Raw genomic sequence first — 19086 nt, 5'->3', positions numbered from 1 at the left:
TGGTGGGTCAGGCTAAGCAGTGAGTCCACTGTCCAGCCAGTCTGCTGCCTTGCATAGTCCAGGATTGCTGAATCACAGCTGGCTCAGGAAGATGGCGAAAGCGCTGGGCAGCCTCTCCCCACACCCTGCGGCCCACAAGGTTTTGTAACAAACCATCCCAACAGCTGCAAAGATGTAGATAACATTTCCACAGAAGATGGGTTGCTTGAAATGACACTGCCCTCCCCAAGGAAGAAGGGTCTTCTTGGCTTAGATTGGGCAAAGTAGGATGCCCTTCCATTGGGTTCCCAGCTGTACTATCAGCAGAGAGAAAGGGATGGTGGAGCCCATGGGCGGAGCCAGGATTTATGTTAGGTGTTTGTAGAACTTGAGTTGGTTATTTTGCATTGATTTGTATTTATTTGTGGAGGGCAACTGCCCACCTGCGCACCCTTGGCTACACCCATGGTGGAGCTCTGGTGGCAGAGACCCTACTTCCTCTCCAAAGCCCCTTTTTGGTGTCTTCCTCACTCACTGAAGTGCACAGCCTATGTCCCTCTGAACTGGCTGGACCAGGGCAAATGGCAGTTGCTTGAAATGATGCCCCCTCCCCAAGGAAAAGGGGGCTTCTTGGCTTAGATTCTGCAAGCCAGGATGCCTTTTCCTGAGGTTCCCAGCTGTACCATCAGCAGAGAGAAAGGGGTGGTGGCGCTCTGGTTGGAGAGACCCTCCTTCCTCCACAAACCCCTTTCTGGGTCTCCCTCTCTGGGGTCTGTGAGACTCAGACCTGGCTGGACCAAGGCATGTTGTACTTGCCAGTGGAAGTGGCCATTCCAAAGAAGTGGGCCAAGGGAGCCAAGGATCCTGCCCACCCCCCGACCTGGCCCTCTCCAGTGCTTTGCCCAGAGGCAGCCTTTCCACCCTGGCATCTGCAGGGGTGCCAAGTGGAATGAGCTCTGCCCTGCATAATCCATCATGTGGCACGGGGCATGCACACCATCTGAATGCCAATGCCCATCGACTGCAGAGGGGGGGCATTCAAATATTTGGCTCCTAGGTCCATCTGTAACATGATTTATTTGATCGCAGGGAAGTCAGACTTTCCTTTATCAATTACATTCTCTTAACTCTAAGGTCCCAGTGTGTTGTGGTGTGTGTGTGTGTGTGTGTGTGAGAGAGAGAGAGAGAGAGAGAGAGAGAGAGAGAGAGAGAGAGAATCATAGAATCATAGAATCATAGAATCATAGAATCATAGAGTTGGAAGAGACCACAAGGGCCATCGAGTCCAACCCCCTGCCAAGCAGGAAACACCATCAGAGCACTCCTGACATATGGTTGTCAAGCCTCTGCTTAAAGACCTCCAAAGTAGGAGACTCCACCACACTCTTTGGCAGCAAATTCCACTGTCGAACAGCTCTTACTGTCAGGAAGTTCTTCCTAATGTTTAGGTGGAATCTTCTTTCTTGTAGTTTGGATCCATTGCTCCGTGTCCGCTTCTCTGGAGCAGTAGAAAACAACCTTTCTCCCTCCTCTATGTGACATCCTTTTATATATTTGAACATGGCTATCATATCACCCCTTAACCTCCTCTTCTCCAGGCTAAACATACCCAGCTCCCTTAGCCGTTCCTCATAAGGCATCGTTTCCAGGCCTTTGACCATTTTGGTTGCCCTCTTCTGGACACGTTCCAGTTTGTCAGTGTCCTTCTTGAACTGTGGTGCCCAGAACTGGACACAGTACTCCAGGTGTGGTCTGACCAGAGCAGAATACAGTGGCACTATTACTTCCCTTGATCTAGATGCTATACTCCTATTGATGCAGCCCAGAATTGCATTGGCTTTTTTAGCTGCCACGTCACACTGTTGGCTCATGTCAAGTTTGTGGTCAACCAAGACTCCTAGATCCTTTTCACATGTACTGCTCTCAAGCCAGGTGTCACCCATCTTGTATTTGTGCCTCTCATTTTTTTTGCCCAAGTGCAATACTTTACATTTCTCCCTGTTAAAATTCATCTTGTTTATTTTTGCCCAGTTCTCTAATCTGTCAAGGTCGTTTTGAAGTGTGATCCTGTCCTCTGGGGTGTTAGCCACCCCTCCCAGTTTGGTGTCATCTGCAAATTTGATCAGGATGCCCTTGAGTCCATCATCCAAGTCGTTGATAAAGATGTTGAATAAGACCGGGCCCAAGACAGAACCCTGTGGCACCCCACTAGTCACTCTTCTCCAGGATGAAGAGGAACCATTGATGAGCACCCTTTGGGTTCGGTCAGTCAGCCAGTTACAAATCCACTGAGTGGTAGCATAGTCAAGACCGCATTTTACCAGCTTCTTTACAAGAATATCATGGGGCACCTTGTCAAATGCTTTGCTGAAATCAAGGTAGGCTACATCCACTGCGTTCCCTTCATCTACCAGGCTTGTAATTCTGTCAAAAAACGAGATCAGGTTAGTCTGACATGACTTATTTTTCAGAAATCCATGCTGACTATTGGTGATCACAGCATTCCTTTCTAGGTGCTCACAGACTGTTTGCTTAATGATCTGCTCCAGAATCTTCCCTGCTATTGATGTCAGACTGACTGGGCGGTAATTATTTGGGTCCTCTCTTTTCCCCTTTTTGAAAATAGGGACAACATTTGCCCTCCTCCAGTCTGCCGGGACTTCACCTGTTCTCCAGGAATTCTCAAAGATGACTGCCAGTGGTTCTGAGATCACATCTGCCAGTTGAGAGAGAGAGAGAGAGAGAGAGAGAGAGAGAATGAAATGAATCTGGAGAAAGTTCATGCAGCTCTTACCAGTAGAAAGTTTTTCCAGTGTTTAGTTGGAATCCGGTCCTATCTTCTGAAGCAGCAAAATGCAATTTCCTTGCATATATTCTTAGCCTTATATTCTGAGCTTTCACATGATTTGTATGTCTCTCGGGGCATGTTCTTGGGGTTGCTATAGCAGGTTCCCCCCTGGTGGTGGATTGTTGAAAAACAATATGAAGCTGGATGGGGAGCATGCTGTGTGTGCTCCAAATTCGGGACTGATTTTTGTATTTAGTATTTAGGAATGCAGGAGGAAGAGAGCACAAGGGCTGGAGAAATAATAATAAATAACTCTTTCATTCTGAGCTCCTTTGGGGATAAGAAAAGTGGCCAATACGTCTTTCGACAGCAGTGGTTCCCAAAGCATACCTGAAGGAGCGTCTCCACCTCCATTGTTCAGCCTCAACACTTAGGTCCAGTGCCGAGAGCCTCCTGCGAGAAGCAAAGCTACAGGGAACCAGGCAGAGGGCCTTCTCAGTGGTGGCACCTGCCATGTGGAACACCCTCCCACCAGATGTCAAGGAAATAAACAACTATCTAAAGACATCTGAAGGCAGACCTGTTCAGGGTAGTTTTTAATGTCTGATGTTTTATTGTGTTTTGAATATTCTGTTGGAGCCGCCAAGATTGGCTGGGCAAACCCAGCCAGATGGGCAGGGTATAAATTATTATTATTATTATTATTATTATTATTATTATTATTATTATTAGTGCATGGCAGCGCACCCTCGTGGGGAATTAACTGGGGGTGGCAGGGGTGCAAATGACTATCAAACCTTGAAAAGCTGGCATCCTTGGATCAGGTTCATCCATTTGGCTGATTTAATTAACCTATATAGTTTGAACAAAAGCACAATTACATGTGCAACCTGAAAATTGCCACTATCCCTTCCTTTCGTTATTATCTTTTGTCTTCCCATTCTTTTCCCCATTCATAAAATAGCTGACCAATCAGGAGCCGTTATTTGCTCAGCCATCTGGTTACTCACCCAATCAGAAGCACCATAGCTAACCCTAACAGGCTATGCGGGTACTGCAGGTGTCAGTGAAAAGTGAGCAAGCAATCGAAACCGGCTTCAGACTGATATTTACACTTCCTTTTGTTTTACTTCGGAACAAGAATGCAGGGTATTTAGAGTGACAGGGCATCAGGTTTCTGCAGACATCACTCCTGTTCCATGACATCTTTATGATATATGTGTGACGTTTGCAACAAGGTGTTGTGGGTAACTTTGAGAAACCTCTTAAAGTGGGAGCACCCATATTGGGGGGTTTCTCTCTGCTTCCTTTACATTGTAGTTTGAGGTTTGGGTGCAACAATAAAGATCAGGCCTCCTGGCTGCTGTTTTCTTTCAATATCTTGGCCGAAGCCTTTTGTCTGATGATCCAACTCGAGCCTGCTCTGAATACTCTAAGGGGGAACTGGGGATGAGTTTATGGAACCAAGGGGGCAGTGACCCAAAAAGGTTTGAGAACCACAGATTATCCTCTTCCCTTCCAGGCCCCAGGCCCAAATCTCCCCAGCCCAGCAGCTGAGGGGCTTTGAGAGATGCTCTCCCCCCACTGGGGCAGCAGTGGATGTGGGGCTCCTCTGGAGGCTTCATGTCATGCGATGCAAGAACCAGACTCAGCCCATGCCAGAAAGCTCAGGTTTTATTTGGGGATAGATGATCCCACAGCAGCCTCCCTAGAGATAGAAGGAGGGGGGGCATGGGAACACACTGATGTCTGCTCTGGGGTTGGGGTCTTCTCAGACAAAGTGATCAGGCTGAGGGACTCAGTCCTCCGTAATGGAGTTTCCTGTGGGTGGAAAAGAGAAAGAGTCACAGGGGCAAAGGGAGGCAGCCAAGTCATTGAACACCTTTCCCTTAGGGCAGGCAGCAGCTCCGACAGAATCATACAATTGTAGAGATGAAAGGGACCCCCAAGTGTCCTCTAGCCAAACCCCAGCAATGCAGGAATCACATTCCTGATGGACAGCCAGCCAAACTCTGCTTATAAACCTCTAAAGAAGGAGATTTCACCACCTCCCAAGGGAGACCGTTCCGCTGTCGAAAAGCTCTCACTGCCAGAAGTCGGAATCTCCTTTCTTGTAACTTGAAGCCGTTGGTAAACTCACCCATGGGCAGGGCAGGATGAGGCCAGCAGGGCAGCCGAGAGAGAACCCTGTGGACCTCCACAGTCTGCCCCCTGCCCTCCACATGCACACTTATAAATATTTAGAGACAGAGGTAGATAGAGAGACAGAGAAGCACAGACACACATGGAGACAAGAATCTTACCTCTTTGCCCACAGACCATCATGCACTCCCGTTTGGTGCGAAACCGATTGCCATTCCCCCCGCAGCCCCCATAGACAAATATCTCGCACTTCCTGGTGGCTGAGTTGTAGTAGTAAAATTGTAAATAAGCCTCACATGGACCACTGTCCTTTGGCAGCTTGCAAACCTCTGAGGCCACAGAAGGGAGTGAAAGAGAAAGCAGAGAGGTTTTTCTTAGGGCAGGAAGGTGTCAAGAGTTCCAACTTCATGTTCCCTGCATGCATTCCTCCATAAGAAGCCCCCCCCCCCCGCTAGAGGGAAGGAACCACAGACCCTTCTCCTTCCAGGCAGAGAGGAATTGCGCCTGGGCTCTTTGGGCCAGCCCAGCTCAGGGACTGAATTTGGGGACCTCGTAGCTGCTGGCTCAAATCTCTGCAGTCCTCTCGCCTCTCAACCCTTTGCCAAATGCTCCAACCCCAACCCCTCCTTCCAAGAGCTGCAAAAACATATGATTTTGGGCACAGACTAGGAGTCACAGACTAGGAGTCACCCTATGGCAAAGGCTGCTTATCACCAAACATGGAGCTAATACATGACTTCTCCTTATTCTGGGGATTTGCAAGGAGTGTCGTGCTCTCTTAATGAATCCTGAGGGCAACGCGTCAAATACACCGCAGCTGCCAAACTGTCATTTCCACCTCCCAGAGAAGGACTTTGAAATTGGGGTGTCAGAGTTTCTAAGGCCACCTTCATTCTTACAAGGCTCCCCACCGTTGGATTTTGAATCCAAAGTTTTGGTGCCCTATTTCAGACACCATCTCTTATCTTGAAATTTCAAATTGCCCCAATCACAAATGTCCATATAAAGATTATGGCACAAAGTAATAATATTAAGAAGAACATAAGGTTCTGGATCAGGCCAATGGCCCATCTGGTCCACCCCTCTCCCTTCCTGTGGCTTCCAACACCCATATCCAGCCTCTGTCCAGCTAAGAAATCCCAACCGCTCCATCCCCTCAATTATATGAAACATAAAGTCCAGAACAGAGCAGTGTACACAGTCCTCCCAGAACTCTGGACCCCTTCTGGCCAGCTTCTTGGATGGGGGTGCCCACCTTCCCAGAGGGGAACTACTGCCCTGCCTGGGGGTCAGAGTGTTGAACTAGGACCTGAGAGAGAAGCGGGTTCAAATCCCCACTCAGCCATGAAGCTCACTGGGTGACCTTGGGCCAGTGGCTTCCTCTGAGCTTAGCCTACATCACGGGGTTATTGTTGGGGTTAAATGGAGAAGGGGAAGTTCAGCTCCTTGGAGGACAAGGGGATATATAAACGCAATCAATGAAGTCATGAATATGAATTTCTGGTGGGTCCTCTGGGCTAACACCCCAGAGGACAGGATCAGAGAACTGGGCAAAAACAAACAAGATGAATTTTAACAGGGAGAAATGTAAAGTATTGCACTTGAGCAAAAAAAATGAGAGGCACAAATACAAGATGGGTGACACCTGGCTTGAGAGCAGTACATGTGAAAAGGAACTAGGAGTCTTGGTTGACCACAAACTTGACATGAGCCAACAGTGTGATGCGGCAGCTAAAAAAGCCAATGCAATTCTGGGCTGCATCCATAGGAGTATAGCATCTAGATCAAGGGAAGTAATAGTGCCACTGTATTCTGCTCTGGTCAGACCACACCTGGAGTACTGTGTCCAGTTCTGGGCACCACAATTCAAGAAGGACACTGAAAAACTGGAACATGTCCAGAGGAGGGCAACCAAAATGGTCAAAGGCCTGGAAACGATGCCTTATGAGGAACGGCTAAGGGAGCTGGGCATGTTTAGCCTGGAGAAGAGGAGGTTAAGGGGTGATATGATAGCCATGTTCAAATATGGGAAAGGATGTCACCTAGAGGATGGAGAAAGGTTGTTTTCTGCTGCTCCAGAGAAGCGGACACGGAGCAATGGATCCAAACTACAAGAAAGAAGATTCCACCTAAACATTAGGAAGAACTTCCTGACAGTAAGAGCTGTTTGACAGTGGAATTTGCTGCCAAGGAGTGTGGTGGAGTCTCCTACTTTGGAGGTCTTTAAGCAGAGGCTTGACAACCATATGTCAGGAGTGCTCTGATGGTGTTTCCTGCTTGGCAGGGGGTTGGAGTCGATGGCCCTTGTGGTCTCTTCCAACTCTAGGATTCTATGATTCTATGATTCTATGAAAGGAGAACCTCAGAAGGGCATCTGCTGGATCAGGCCAGTGCCCCACCTGGTCCAGAATCCTGTTCTCACAGTGGCCAGGCAGACGAAGAACACTTACTCCCCTCTGTCTTTGCCATGACTGGTATTCAGAAGCATGTATGGGGCCGCAAGCCAACACTGAGTGCATTCCCAACATTTTCTGATATTAGGCATATTTTCTTCAGCTGAAATCTTGTCTAGGACCGACAACTATCTGGCTGCACAAATTAAGTCAGAAGATGAACTAATTATTTAATTTGCAAATCATGGAATTAAGTGTTTACTTCAATCTTTACACAACTGAGGTAGTTCAGCTTTGAATTTATGCACGTTTTTGGTTCTTTGTCAGTCCTTCTGAACCGCACTGTGATCTTCGGATGAAGGGCTGTATAGACATTTAATAAATGAATAGGTCTGTTTTCATCTTTTAAAAAACCGCACATTAATACTTGCAGGGAAAGGAGCCAGTTCCTCTTTGCCTGGAATGAATGGGGTCCCCCTGATCTGACCTGCTTGCACACCTGAGAGCAGGTGAGTCTCTGGACTGAGGCTGTGCACAGCCTGCCTCCCACCTGTTGGTTGGACCCACTGGCAGTGCGCCTGGTCAGCTGCCATGTTTGGGCAAGCCACACCGTGGCGGGTGGGATTCTGCACTGCAATGCCTCTTGCCTGACTATGAACCACAGTGTTAAAGCCTACATGGATCCAGGCAGGATATGCACCAAACCGCCTTGTGTTTATGGATTGGTGGTTGAGAGCATATCTGGGTCAGAAGGTGAGGCAGATGGGATGTTCCCGACTTCATTTCTCCCCCCAGAAAGAGGGGCTGCTGCTTACCCTCACGTGGGAGCGTGCACTGTTGCCCACAGTCGGTCTGGCAGCAGCGCTCGTTCCCTGGGCAGCTGTCATCTGTGGAGCAGAACTGGCCACACTGGGTGTCATTGTTTTGGATCAGAGTAGGACAGGTGCCAGGCTTCCCTGTAATGAAGAAAGAGAGAAAGAGGGAGGGAGAGGTAGAGAGAGAGGTAGAGGGAGAGAGAGAGAGAGAGAGAGAGATGGATTACCAAGCCCTTCATCAGTGCTGGAAATGAAGGCATTTCAACTCCTCTCCACTGTGAAAATCGAAAGCTTCTGCCGCTTAAAGAAAGAATGTAAGAGCAGCTTGCAGGATCAGGCTATTGTCCCCTCTATGCCAGCATCCTGTTCATATCTTGATCATTTCCTGGGAGATGGGTGGGGCTTGCTTCCAGGTACAAGGTGTGTCCTTAAGTCCCTCCTGCCCCTTACCTGAAAGTGGGTCTGGGCTGCAAAGGCAAGTGTTCCTGCTGCCCTGCCTCAGAAGCCCAGCAGGGGGCACCAAATCTGCACCCCTCAAGTCCGCTGCTCCCAAGGGGTGCTCCTCTTGGCCACAGAGGGGGGGGGGTGTCAGAAAAGGACTGGCATTTCAGAGGCAATGTATTAATGGACATCCTCGCCTCATCTTAATGTGGATTGGGAATCCCTTTTCATTAGTTACCTGCTCTTCAACCTAAGGTCCCAGGAAACATTACAACCTTAAAACAAAACATTAAAAGCAGTTTGAAGCAAGTTACAACCACAAAAATAAGGAGATTCTGATTCCCTGTACTTTGAAAATCTGAACAGGAGAGCTGTATCATTGGCTTAGGGCAGTGGATTTCAAGCAGTGTGTTGTGGGGTGCCTTGAATGATGGGCAGCACTGGCCTCGGTCTCTCCTTCCCTCCCTCTTGTGTCTCTGCCTCCCAAAGGCTTGCACAGCTGTTTATTGCAGCAGCCCTGGCTATAAGCTCCACAGGCAAAAGGTGCGTCTGGGGCTGGCCGGGGGATGCTGGTTGCCAGGAACTGAGACGGCCTCAGAGTAAGCAGGTGGGTGAGGGAGCCCAGCTAGGCAGTCCACCAGCCCTTGCTGTTGGGAATGGACAGACGAGTGGCAGGCCGGCCGGCCAGCTGGCCGTCACTGCTTTGGTCTTTGTTGTGCTTGCTGTGGTCAAGACCTGCCTGGGAGCTGAGTGCCCACTGCTGCTGTTGCTGCTGCCTGCCAAGGTAAGGTGCTGGACTCATGTACACCTTCGACCAGTCTCCGTTGGGCCACTAAGGCTGGGTGTATCCTCTTCCCAGGCTGTTGTGGGGCAGTGTGGGGAGGGAGGCACCTCTCTTGGGGGCAGGATGGGCAGCTTAGAGACTGGGCAGTGGCAGCGGCTGTCCGGAGGACTCCGAATGAGGGGGGAGAGGAGAGGAGGCTGAAGGAACAAAGTCTCATTGCTGGGAAGGGGAGCAACATATATAAGGAAGACCTTGGGAAGAGGGGGAATCCAGAGGCACCTTGGCTGGTGGGAGGTGTCCAGTGGCACAGCAGAGTGGCAGAATGCCCCCCTCTCACTGAATTTCAGCATTCCCAGTGGGGAATGAAACCACACATCTTCTGCATGCAACTCAATTGCTGTTCCCCTGAGCTTCCCCAGCTTCCTGAAAGAATTTTCATGACTGCACTTCTCTCAACAATTCCCAGAGAAATGCTTTTGAGACATGTGCCTGGAAGGAGAGAGGAGACAGGATCCCTTACCTGGAAGCCTCTGAGCAGAGGCAGGTGTCAGCTCAGCCCAGAGGGCGAGGAGCCCCACAAGGATCACAAGAGCACTGGACTTCATGGTGGGTGAGGCTAAGTAGAGAGTCCACTGCCCTTCCCAGGATTGCAGAATCACATCAAGCTCAGGAGGATGGTAAAAGTGGTGAGCAGGACAGAGAGGAAACTCTTTCCTCTCCGACCAGGTTTTGTAACAAAAGGTCCCAACGGCTGGAAGGTTGTGGGCAACCTTTCCACAGAGGTGCCTGAGTGAGGAGGAGAGCTAGAAATGACAAGCCGAGGATCCTACACACCCCCAAACTTGCTCTCTCCAGTTCTTTGCACAGAGCTAACCTTTCCACCCTTGCACCTCTAACGTAATTTATTGGATCTCAGAGGAGCTGAACTTTGCCATCACAAAAGAGGTATAATTATAGTTATTGTTTGTTAGTGACCTCTTGATTAATTACAGGTTGAAAAAATAAAGCACAGTCTTATAAACAGTCTAAAACAACTTGCAATTATAAAAACAAGGTGGGTCCTAAAACACACACATCTCAAGTCTCAAAAAGCCAGGTAAAAGAGTTGCTTCTTCAACCAGCTCTGGAAGCTGAGCCATGAAGATGCCATCTGCTGTGGAACCAGGTTCAAGTTCCTTGTATTACTGGCAAAGCCCTGAACAGCTTGGGTCCAGGATCCCTCAGAGATCACCTGAACCCTGAAATTCCAGCTTGATCACTGAGATCATCTGCAGGAGCATCTTTGGTCATTCCTTGGGTTACTGAGGCTTCTTTGACAACAACCAAGTTGTCATTGGCCCACTCCTGTGGAACTCCCTGCCACTGGAGACTCAGCAGGAGCCTTCTGTGCCAACATCTAAACACCTGCTGAAAACTTTTCTATTCTTCCAGGCCTGTACAGGAAATTGAGAATATTTCCCCCCATAATGGTCTGCTGGTGTTTGTTTCTAATTTGTTTTTTTGCTTTCAACTTTTCAACTATTAATTATTATATTGCCTGGTTTTATGTCTTTATATTGATGTAAACCACTGTGAAATGTTTTATCAATCAATCTATCAACCAAACAAACAACCAACCAACCAAACAAACAAACAAACAAACAGTACAGATTCAGATACAAAGAAATAGATCAAAATGCAACAGCATCAATAAAAAGGGACAACCCAAGCCAGGTAACTGCCAATCTACGTAGGTGTCCACCTGTCCCAGGAAGCAGAAAGGGAGCCCAGCTTGCCACAGGGGCATGGACACACCATGTGGGGTCTTCCCTCCTTGCTCAGCTTCGCACCATGTGTCTCACAGGAGCAGAGGGAGGCTGGGTGCTGAGTCAGCCTGTGGTTGGTGGGGACGCCTCTCTCTAGCAAGCAGATCCAAACTTCAACCATGACGTCCCAGGGCCAGAGCTGATGCCTGCCTGCCAGGACTCCTTCAGCCAAGAGCAGGGATTGAGCGATGTTTCCTCCCAGGAGAGGGAGGAACAGAAGCTGTTATCTGACCTGCTAGAAAGGAGTGGGAGAAACCTGGCCGAAGGATCCCTCATGAGGACGTTGTGAAAGGAGGATACAAGGCCAGCTCAGCTGGTGGATGCTGGAAATCATGCCTCTTTCAGCTACCCATGAGGGGTGTCTCAACTTGGTGCCCACCAGACTCCACCTCCCATCAGCCCCAAGTCAGAACAGCCAAAAGATGCAGAGGCTCATGAGAATTGTGGCCAATTCAGAGGGAGGCTGCCTTAGAGAGTGTTTCCCACGGGGGCTTAGAAAGATGGAGATTGGGACAAGGGAGTCCAAGGAGACACTCACCTAGAGGCATCTGACCAGACACAGGTCCCAGCTCACCCCAGAAGGCAAGGAGCGCAACCAGGCAGAGGCCGATGGACTTCATGGTGAAGCAGGTCTGAGTCCCCTGCCTGCTCCCAGAAGGCTTTATATCCCGTGCAGAAGGAACTGACAGCACATTTTGAAATCTCTCAGTTCCACCCAGAACAAACAGAAAGCAGAAAGGAATGGATTGGTTGGGAAAGGTTGGCGTATCTGAGTGACTGGAGAGGAACCTTTCCAAGCCAGCACCCCATTCGTAGGCAGGCGATGACTCTGTCCTGGGCGTGGCCCTTCTGTTATCAAAATGCAAAGGATCACAGAAATGAGGAGCTGCCTCCAGGCGCTTCCAAGCACCAAGGGAGACCTTGAGTCTGGGTGGCCTTGTGTTTGGGGCATTCAGAAAGAGGGCATCAGCCTTGCCAAAGGGGAAAGGGCCCCTTGGCTGCAGGAGGCAGGTGTATTCCCCTCTCCAGAGTGGATGTCATTGCCCACCTGGGCTGCTTTCATGAGAAGAAGAGGTTCCAGGTGAGGTGGGAACAGAGCTGAGTTACTGCTGGGGCTGATAAGGCTAACATAAGAAGAGTCCGCTGGATCAGGCCAATGGCGCATTTAATGCAGCATAAGGTAAAGGTAAAGGGACCCCTGACCATGAGGTCCAGTCGTGGCCGATTCTGGGGTTGCGGCGCTCATCTCGCTTTATTGGCCGAGGGAGCCGGCGTACAGCTTCCGGGTCATGTGGCCAGCATGACCAAGCCGCTTCTGGCAAACCAGAGCAGCGCACGGAAACGCCGTTGACCTTCCCGCCAGAGTGGTACCTATTTATCTATTTGCACTTTGACGTGCTTTCGAATTCGTGAGCACCCAGGCACAAGAGCCCTCTCCTCTCCTGCAGTTTCCAGCAACTGGTATTCAGACGTATTGCTGCCTCCAGCTGTGGCAGCAGAGCAGAGCCATCCTGGCCAGGACCCATCAACAGACCTCCCCTCCTCTCCTCCCATGAATTTGTCCAATCCTCTTTTTTAAAGACACCCAGGTTGGTGGTATCACTGTCTCCTGTGGGAGGGAGTTCCAGTGTTTTACTCTGTGCTGCATAAAGAACTCCTTTCTTTTCGATGCCCTGAATCATCCAGCATTCAGCTTCACCCCTACCAGACTTCTACCACAGAATAATAAATAATAATAATAATAATAATAATTTATTATTTATACTCCACCCATCTGGCTGGGTTTTCCCAGCCACTCTGAGCAGCTTCCAACTAAAGATTTAAAATACATTAAAAGCATAGGAGAAGGGGACGACAGAGGACGAGATGGTGGGACAGTGTTCTCGAAGCTACCAGCATGAGTTTGGCCAAACTGCGGGAGGCAGTGGAAGACAGGAGTGCCTGGCATGCTCAGGTCCGGGGGGTCACAAAGAGTCGGACACGACTAAACAACTAAATAACAATAACAAAAGCACAGGAGAGGGCGCTCAGGACTGATGGCTCAATGCATCTCCACTGCACAGACTGGGCCTTCACAGGATTCCCAGCTCTCACCACTAGAACCTTCCCCAGAGAATCCAGGAATCCATCAGATTTCATTAGTCTCTGGAACACTGAATGGGTCTCCCACCCCTTCGGGGGGGGGGGGATCATGACAGTGAGACCAAACTTCATCAGGAAATGATCCGGCCACAACAATGGGGCTAGTATGACACATGAACCCCAGTTTTCAGACCACCTTTTTCACACTCTCAGGCAAAAAACAAACCAAGATGCCCCACTTTGTGTTTTGGGTCTGTGACATGTGGAAACAGCCCTGTGTGGAGCTGGACTTCACAGAGTGTCCTCCACTAAAGGAACATTGAAGTCCTGCACAATCAACACCATGTGCCAGGCTGCCTTTACCAGGTTGGTCAACTCCAGCCCTCATCAGTCTCTTTGGCCAAACACTGGGTCCGGCCCTCAAAGATCATCCCAACTTGGAAAGGCTTCCTGGAGAGCAAGATGGTAAATCTGAGGACCAATACACCCAACTCTCTCCTTCTTCAGTGCTCCAGCCTTTATTGGACACCCAGGTGGACAGAGCTGAGTGAGAGCAATCCCCTTCCAAGCTCATCTACCCAGGTCTTCGTAACACATGCCAAGTCAGTGCCCTCATCTACAATAATAGAATCACACAACTGTAGACCGTTGGAATCCCTTCCAGGTCTATGATCCTATGGTTCTACTGCACCAAAGATTCTGAAAGTTTTCCTTATGGGGAGGCATGCATAGATGGGTCAGCAATCTTTCTGTGAAAGGGAAAGGGTTCTGTGGCACTGGGAGAAGGGGGAGAAAGTGCTTACCTAGAGGGTGGCTGGAGGCAGGTGTCAGTTGACCCCAGAGAGCAAGGAGCCCCACAAGGAGGAGAAGGCCACTCCACCACATGGTGGACAAGCTAAGTCTACTGCCCAGCCCACGACTCACTTATATCTCAGAAAACAGGTTCTCTATTTAGTATCCTCGGCAATCTTGGCCACCTCACTGCTCATCTCATCTTTGGATTGTATGTGAAAAAGTTGAAAATCACAAGTCTCAGTACCGGTTCTCGGGGAACTCTGCTTTCTATTACTCTCCCCCTAGAGAGCTGTCTGGAGAGCAGTTCCTCCTCTGCTCCCCCTGCTCCCCCAGGTTTCCTTATGATACACCTGTGAGCCTGCAAGAGCCCCTCCCACCCAGATGGGATCACACCTTCACGCCTTCCTCAGCCTCCAGCCTTACCTGAGGGAAGAATGGTCCCTAAGGGTGATTCAAGGCACCTCAAGGATGGAGGCAGCAAGTCTGGCTCAAACAGAGGATGTGGCAGCTCTTTTCACCTGGTCCTACCTGTGATCAGGTGCTCAGGTGTGCCAGGAAGCTCTATAGTTAAAGCTCTCCTGGCGCTTTTCCATTCTTATCTTGTGAAACAAAGAAGCATTTCCCAAAACTCTTTAGACAGTGCACTTTTGTTGATGCAGCTTAGAATAGCATTAGCCAAAATTGTAGCAAATAGTTTATAGTTCAATAATGGAATTGTTGTTGTTGTTTAGTCGTGTCCAACTCTTCGTGACCTCATGGACCAGAGCACGCCAGGGGCCCTCCTGTCTTCCACTGCCTCCCACAGAATAGGTCTGTAATTTTTTGTCTTTGCTAAGTTACAGGCTTGTTTAGGAATCAACGTAATAAAACGCCCTTCCAAGAGGCTGGAACCACCCCAGTCACCAAAATATTGTTCATAGTATCCTTTAGTGGTTCTGTAAGTGCATCCTGAAATTTATTGTAATAAATTGTGGTAAGTCCATCTGGCCCCAATGTCTTGCCCATCTTATTTATTGCCATCTGCAATTCTGATATTGACATTGGGTTGTTCAAAATTTGCTGATATATTGAGGAATTATGAAAAATGGTAAGTACTACCTTACCTTACCTGTCCTTGCCCTTCAGAAGCCCTCCATGTCCTCTAGAGGCACCCAAAGGTTCTGCTGGGACTAGAGGTGGCAGAAGGGGTGGTGGATGGGCAACAGAGGTGGTCACTCGCTTATTGCTTCCCCTTCTTGGTTGGCATGTCCCAGGGAGTGACTGCGACCCCATCGTTATCCTTGTGCTGCCCTTCCCGCATGGCGGAGCAGCCCCATGGTGGGCCCTTCACCAGAGAACAGCTTCCAGTGGTTTGCCAAGAGTCAGCCAAGCCCAGGGAAGTGGCCAAGGTGGCCTGGGAGAATTACCGCATTCCATATGACAATTACACAGTGAAAGTTTTTGGACCAATTGTTGGACTTGGGGCGGGGGGACAAATGGGGTGCAGCGATTATGGAGTGAATTATGATAATTCCCCAACAGGGTGTGCTACTACCCACTTTGGGTGTAGAGTGAGCCACCTTTCTTGCTCTAAAAAGAGTCTTGAAGCAATAAAAAACTTAAAATTCATCAGTGGAAAATACAGAACACTTGGAGCTGCCCTTTGTATCAGATTGGCTTTTGTAAGGCCACCAACTCTTGGATGGGGTCCTGGGCTTCATAGCTCTTCTCATGTTTTTTATTAATATTCAAGGAGGAGGAGGAGGAGGAAAAAGAGGCTGCCCTTCCCCCAGTGGCGCTATTCTCCCTCCACTGCCAGAGGCACCAGGTCCCTTAATGCCAGTGCTGGGAATCCCATGTGGGGAGAGTCACTGCTGCGTCTGTTTTCACTTTAGAAAAATAATTTATTGTTACTATTATTTTAAAACGTATGCGAAATTGTGCAAAATGCAGCGTTATTAAACAGGATTCAATGACATAGTCCACATACAATTAGAGATCACTGTTATACAAATACAGACATATCTACCCAGACACTGAGGTCCAGTGCCAAGTGCCTTCTGGCAGTTCCCTCCGTGCGAGAGGCCAAGTTACAGGGAACCAGGCAGAGGGCCTTCTCGGTAGTGGCACCTGCCCTGTGGAATGCCCTCCCACCAGATGTCAAAGAGAAAAACAACTACCACACTTTTAGAAGACATCTGAAGGCAGCCCTGTTTAGGGAAGCTTTTAATATTTGATGCATTACTGTATTTTAATATTTTGTTGGAAGCCACCCAGAGTGGCTGTGGAAGCCCAGCCAGATGGGTGGGGTATAAATAATAATAAATTATATTAATATTAATATTAATATTAATATTCTCAAAGCAAAATAGATAAACCACAGTTATGTGAGTGCATGGAAAGTAGCAACTAAAACTATATTTGCCATACAAATAATGGTTAGGGAATACGAGGTTACTAAACAAGGGGCCTTTTATACCAAAGGAGAGCATGCACCCAAAGTCATTGTAGCTCCCCGCTAGGCAATCCCATTGCCCCCAGGGGGAAGCAACATGAGAATTCCTGGACATCCCATGAAGCTGAATGCTGGAAGACTAAGGACAGATGAAAGGAAGTCCTTCTTCATGAAGCACATTGGACTTAAGCCTGTGGTGTAGTGGTTAAGAGCGGTAGTCACGTAATCTGGGAAACCGGGTTCGTGTCTCCGCTCCTCCACATGCAGCTGCTGGGTGACCTTGGGCCAGTCACACTTCTGTGAAGTCTCTCAGCCCCACTCACCCCACAGAGTGTTTGTTGTGGGGGAGGAAGGGAAAGGAGAATGTTAGCCGCTTTGAGACTCCTGAAGGGGAGTGAAAGGAGGGATATCAAATCCAAACTCTTCTTCTTCTTCTTCTTCTTTCCCCAGGGAGAACTTGCTTTTTAGCTGTGAATCAGAACAAACGTCAACCAGGTTGTCCTGGTGCTTCTCTAGAACAGAGAGAGAATGTGCTTGAGCCATCGAACTAGGACTTGTCGTTTGAGAATCAGAGAGGTCTTTGTGCGTGTGCTTTTTCTGTGTGATCTGCCATTTCAAGAACTACTAGTCCCAGAGTTCTTTGTGCAGCTGCAGATGCAGGGGAAAAAAACACATAGAACTGATGGCGAGGCAAGCCCAGCAAAGGGTATTGTTCTCAGCGATGATTATAGGATTTACAACACAGAATATAGGAGAGTTCATGGAGCCAGCTAGTTTTCTGCTGCTTCTATGATCCTGAGAATACTCTCTACTTCACAAGTATCCTGAAGAACTTACTGAAATATTTCCTTAAGAAATATTGCATCTCAAACAACAAGCACCCCAAAACAATGTTTGGAAAAGATTATGAACTTTCTCCTGGTCCATTTCATTCTCTCTCTCTCTCTCTCTCTCTCTCTCACACACACACACACACACAAAACAACAACAACACTGGCCATTTGGAACAGAAGCATACAGTTCATTGCATCAAGATTTCATTTTTCTTTCAATGCACATCTCATTTGGTCTAAGATGGCAGCAAACATTGCATGTTCATGGCCAATCAGGGATGAAGTACGATAATGCCAGGAAGCCAATTCAAAGTGAGACGAATGCCTCTGCCGTCACCCTCAGCGAGTGCTTGACAAATGGCTCCAGAGTATTACGGCAGAGACATGTTCCACTCATGCTCATGCATCTCATCTTTAGTGCCCTTGGAGATTGCATGCAATATTTCTTCTGCACTGCATCACAGTTCAAACGTGCCACAATGGACACACACACTTCTGACTGCCAGCTCTGCATCAGGGAGACAAAGTGTTCCATCGGCATGATAAGATCCCTATCAGTTGCACGTAACATCCTAGTGCCTTTGTGATTTTATCCATAAAACAATGCAAGTTCAAGAACAATGGGGGACACCTCAGGCCCTAGATATCTGCACTTGGAGCAGAAATGCTGCAGGCCTGTGGATTCTGGGTGGATTATTTTAATGGCCATTTTCGGCTCTCTTTTTTAATCCAGCTCATGCAGAATTCTGCTCTGGAACCTCTGCACTACGCCACTTTTAGAGTCAGTCATCGCAGGCTCCCTAAAACCTGCTATTTGGAATTGACACAAAATTCAACCTGCTGAAATATCACAGTTTCATTTCCTTATTTCTGCCATAAACATGCATACACATTTAGACATGCATAGATGTGTATAGATACCAAGCAGAGAAATTAGAATTATAGAATTGTAGAGTTCGAAGGGACCCCAAGGGTACTCTAATTTGGAATCACGGCTGAAGAATCCCTGACAGGTGACCATCCAACCTCTGCTTTGAAAATCTCCAGAGGAAGAGGACTTCTATGTACCAGACACCAGATAAAGAAAGAAAAGTGTGGATCTCTCTAGTGACAGAGGTCACAGAACTTTGCCCTCTGAGGGGGTCTTTTCTGGCTTGCTCCAGCTAAAATGAGCTTGAGACATCCTCATCATAGGGCCCTTTGAGACAAACAACATGAGACTCTCCCAGTATGTGGTCAAGGGCGTGAGGTCCAGGCAATTCTTGAGAATTATTGAGCACATTGGTTGATTCTCCTTCATGGAGGTTTTTAAGTAGAGGTTGGATGGCCATCTGTCATGGATGCTTTGGTTGAGATTCCTGCATTGCAGGGGGTTGGACTAGATGACCCCGGTGGGTCCCTTCCAACCCTATGATCTCTCAGCCAATCTCACTTTAGAGATGCCCCAGAACTGGATTTCCACTACGCAGCCACCCCAAGGCTTTGTGGAGAAAGAAGTCATTCCACAGAGCCTTTTGCCAGTTCCTGGCTCTGCCCCTGCCTGGGAACTGAGGAGACCATAAATCTGCCAAACACCCTCCTCCATCCCCATCAGACCAAACTTTTCCCTGGGCAGCAGCTGCTGCCAAATCCCTGCCCTGTCCTTCTCCCTCTCTGGAACATTTCAGCCTCTCTCCCGATCCCCTCCCTGAAGCTCCATTGTTCAGGGCTGGGCTGGGCTTCTTGCATGAAGCCACCTGCCGTCCTGGTGAGGTCAGAGTATAATAAGGTGCTTCTGCCTGAGCTGTGGAGAGAA

At 48.6% G+C, this 19086-nt stretch overlaps 1 long non-coding RNA gene across 1 annotated transcript; it reads right to left on the bottom strand.

Annotated features, from left to right (window-relative positions):
• Positions 1 to 4423: 4423 nt before the first annotated feature.
• Positions 4424 to 5235, bottom strand: LOC309534635. The gene is made up of 2 exons (XR_014220819.1): positions 5071 to 5235; positions 4424 to 4588 (listed from the first exon to the last, which is right to left on the bottom strand). It is a non-coding gene; the product is annotated as an uncharacterized lncRNA (long non-coding RNA).
• Between the last annotated feature and the right edge of the window lie 13851 nt (positions 5236 to 19086).

This window comes from Podarcis vaucheri (genome assembly GCF_965113315.1).
Source record: "Podarcis vaucheri genome assembly, chromosome: 6".
Taxonomy (NCBI): domain Eukaryota; kingdom Metazoa; phylum Chordata; class Lepidosauria; order Squamata; family Lacertidae; genus Podarcis; species Podarcis vaucheri.
Note: the sequence above shows the minus strand (reverse complement) of the source record. Positions and strands in the feature narration are given on the sequence as shown.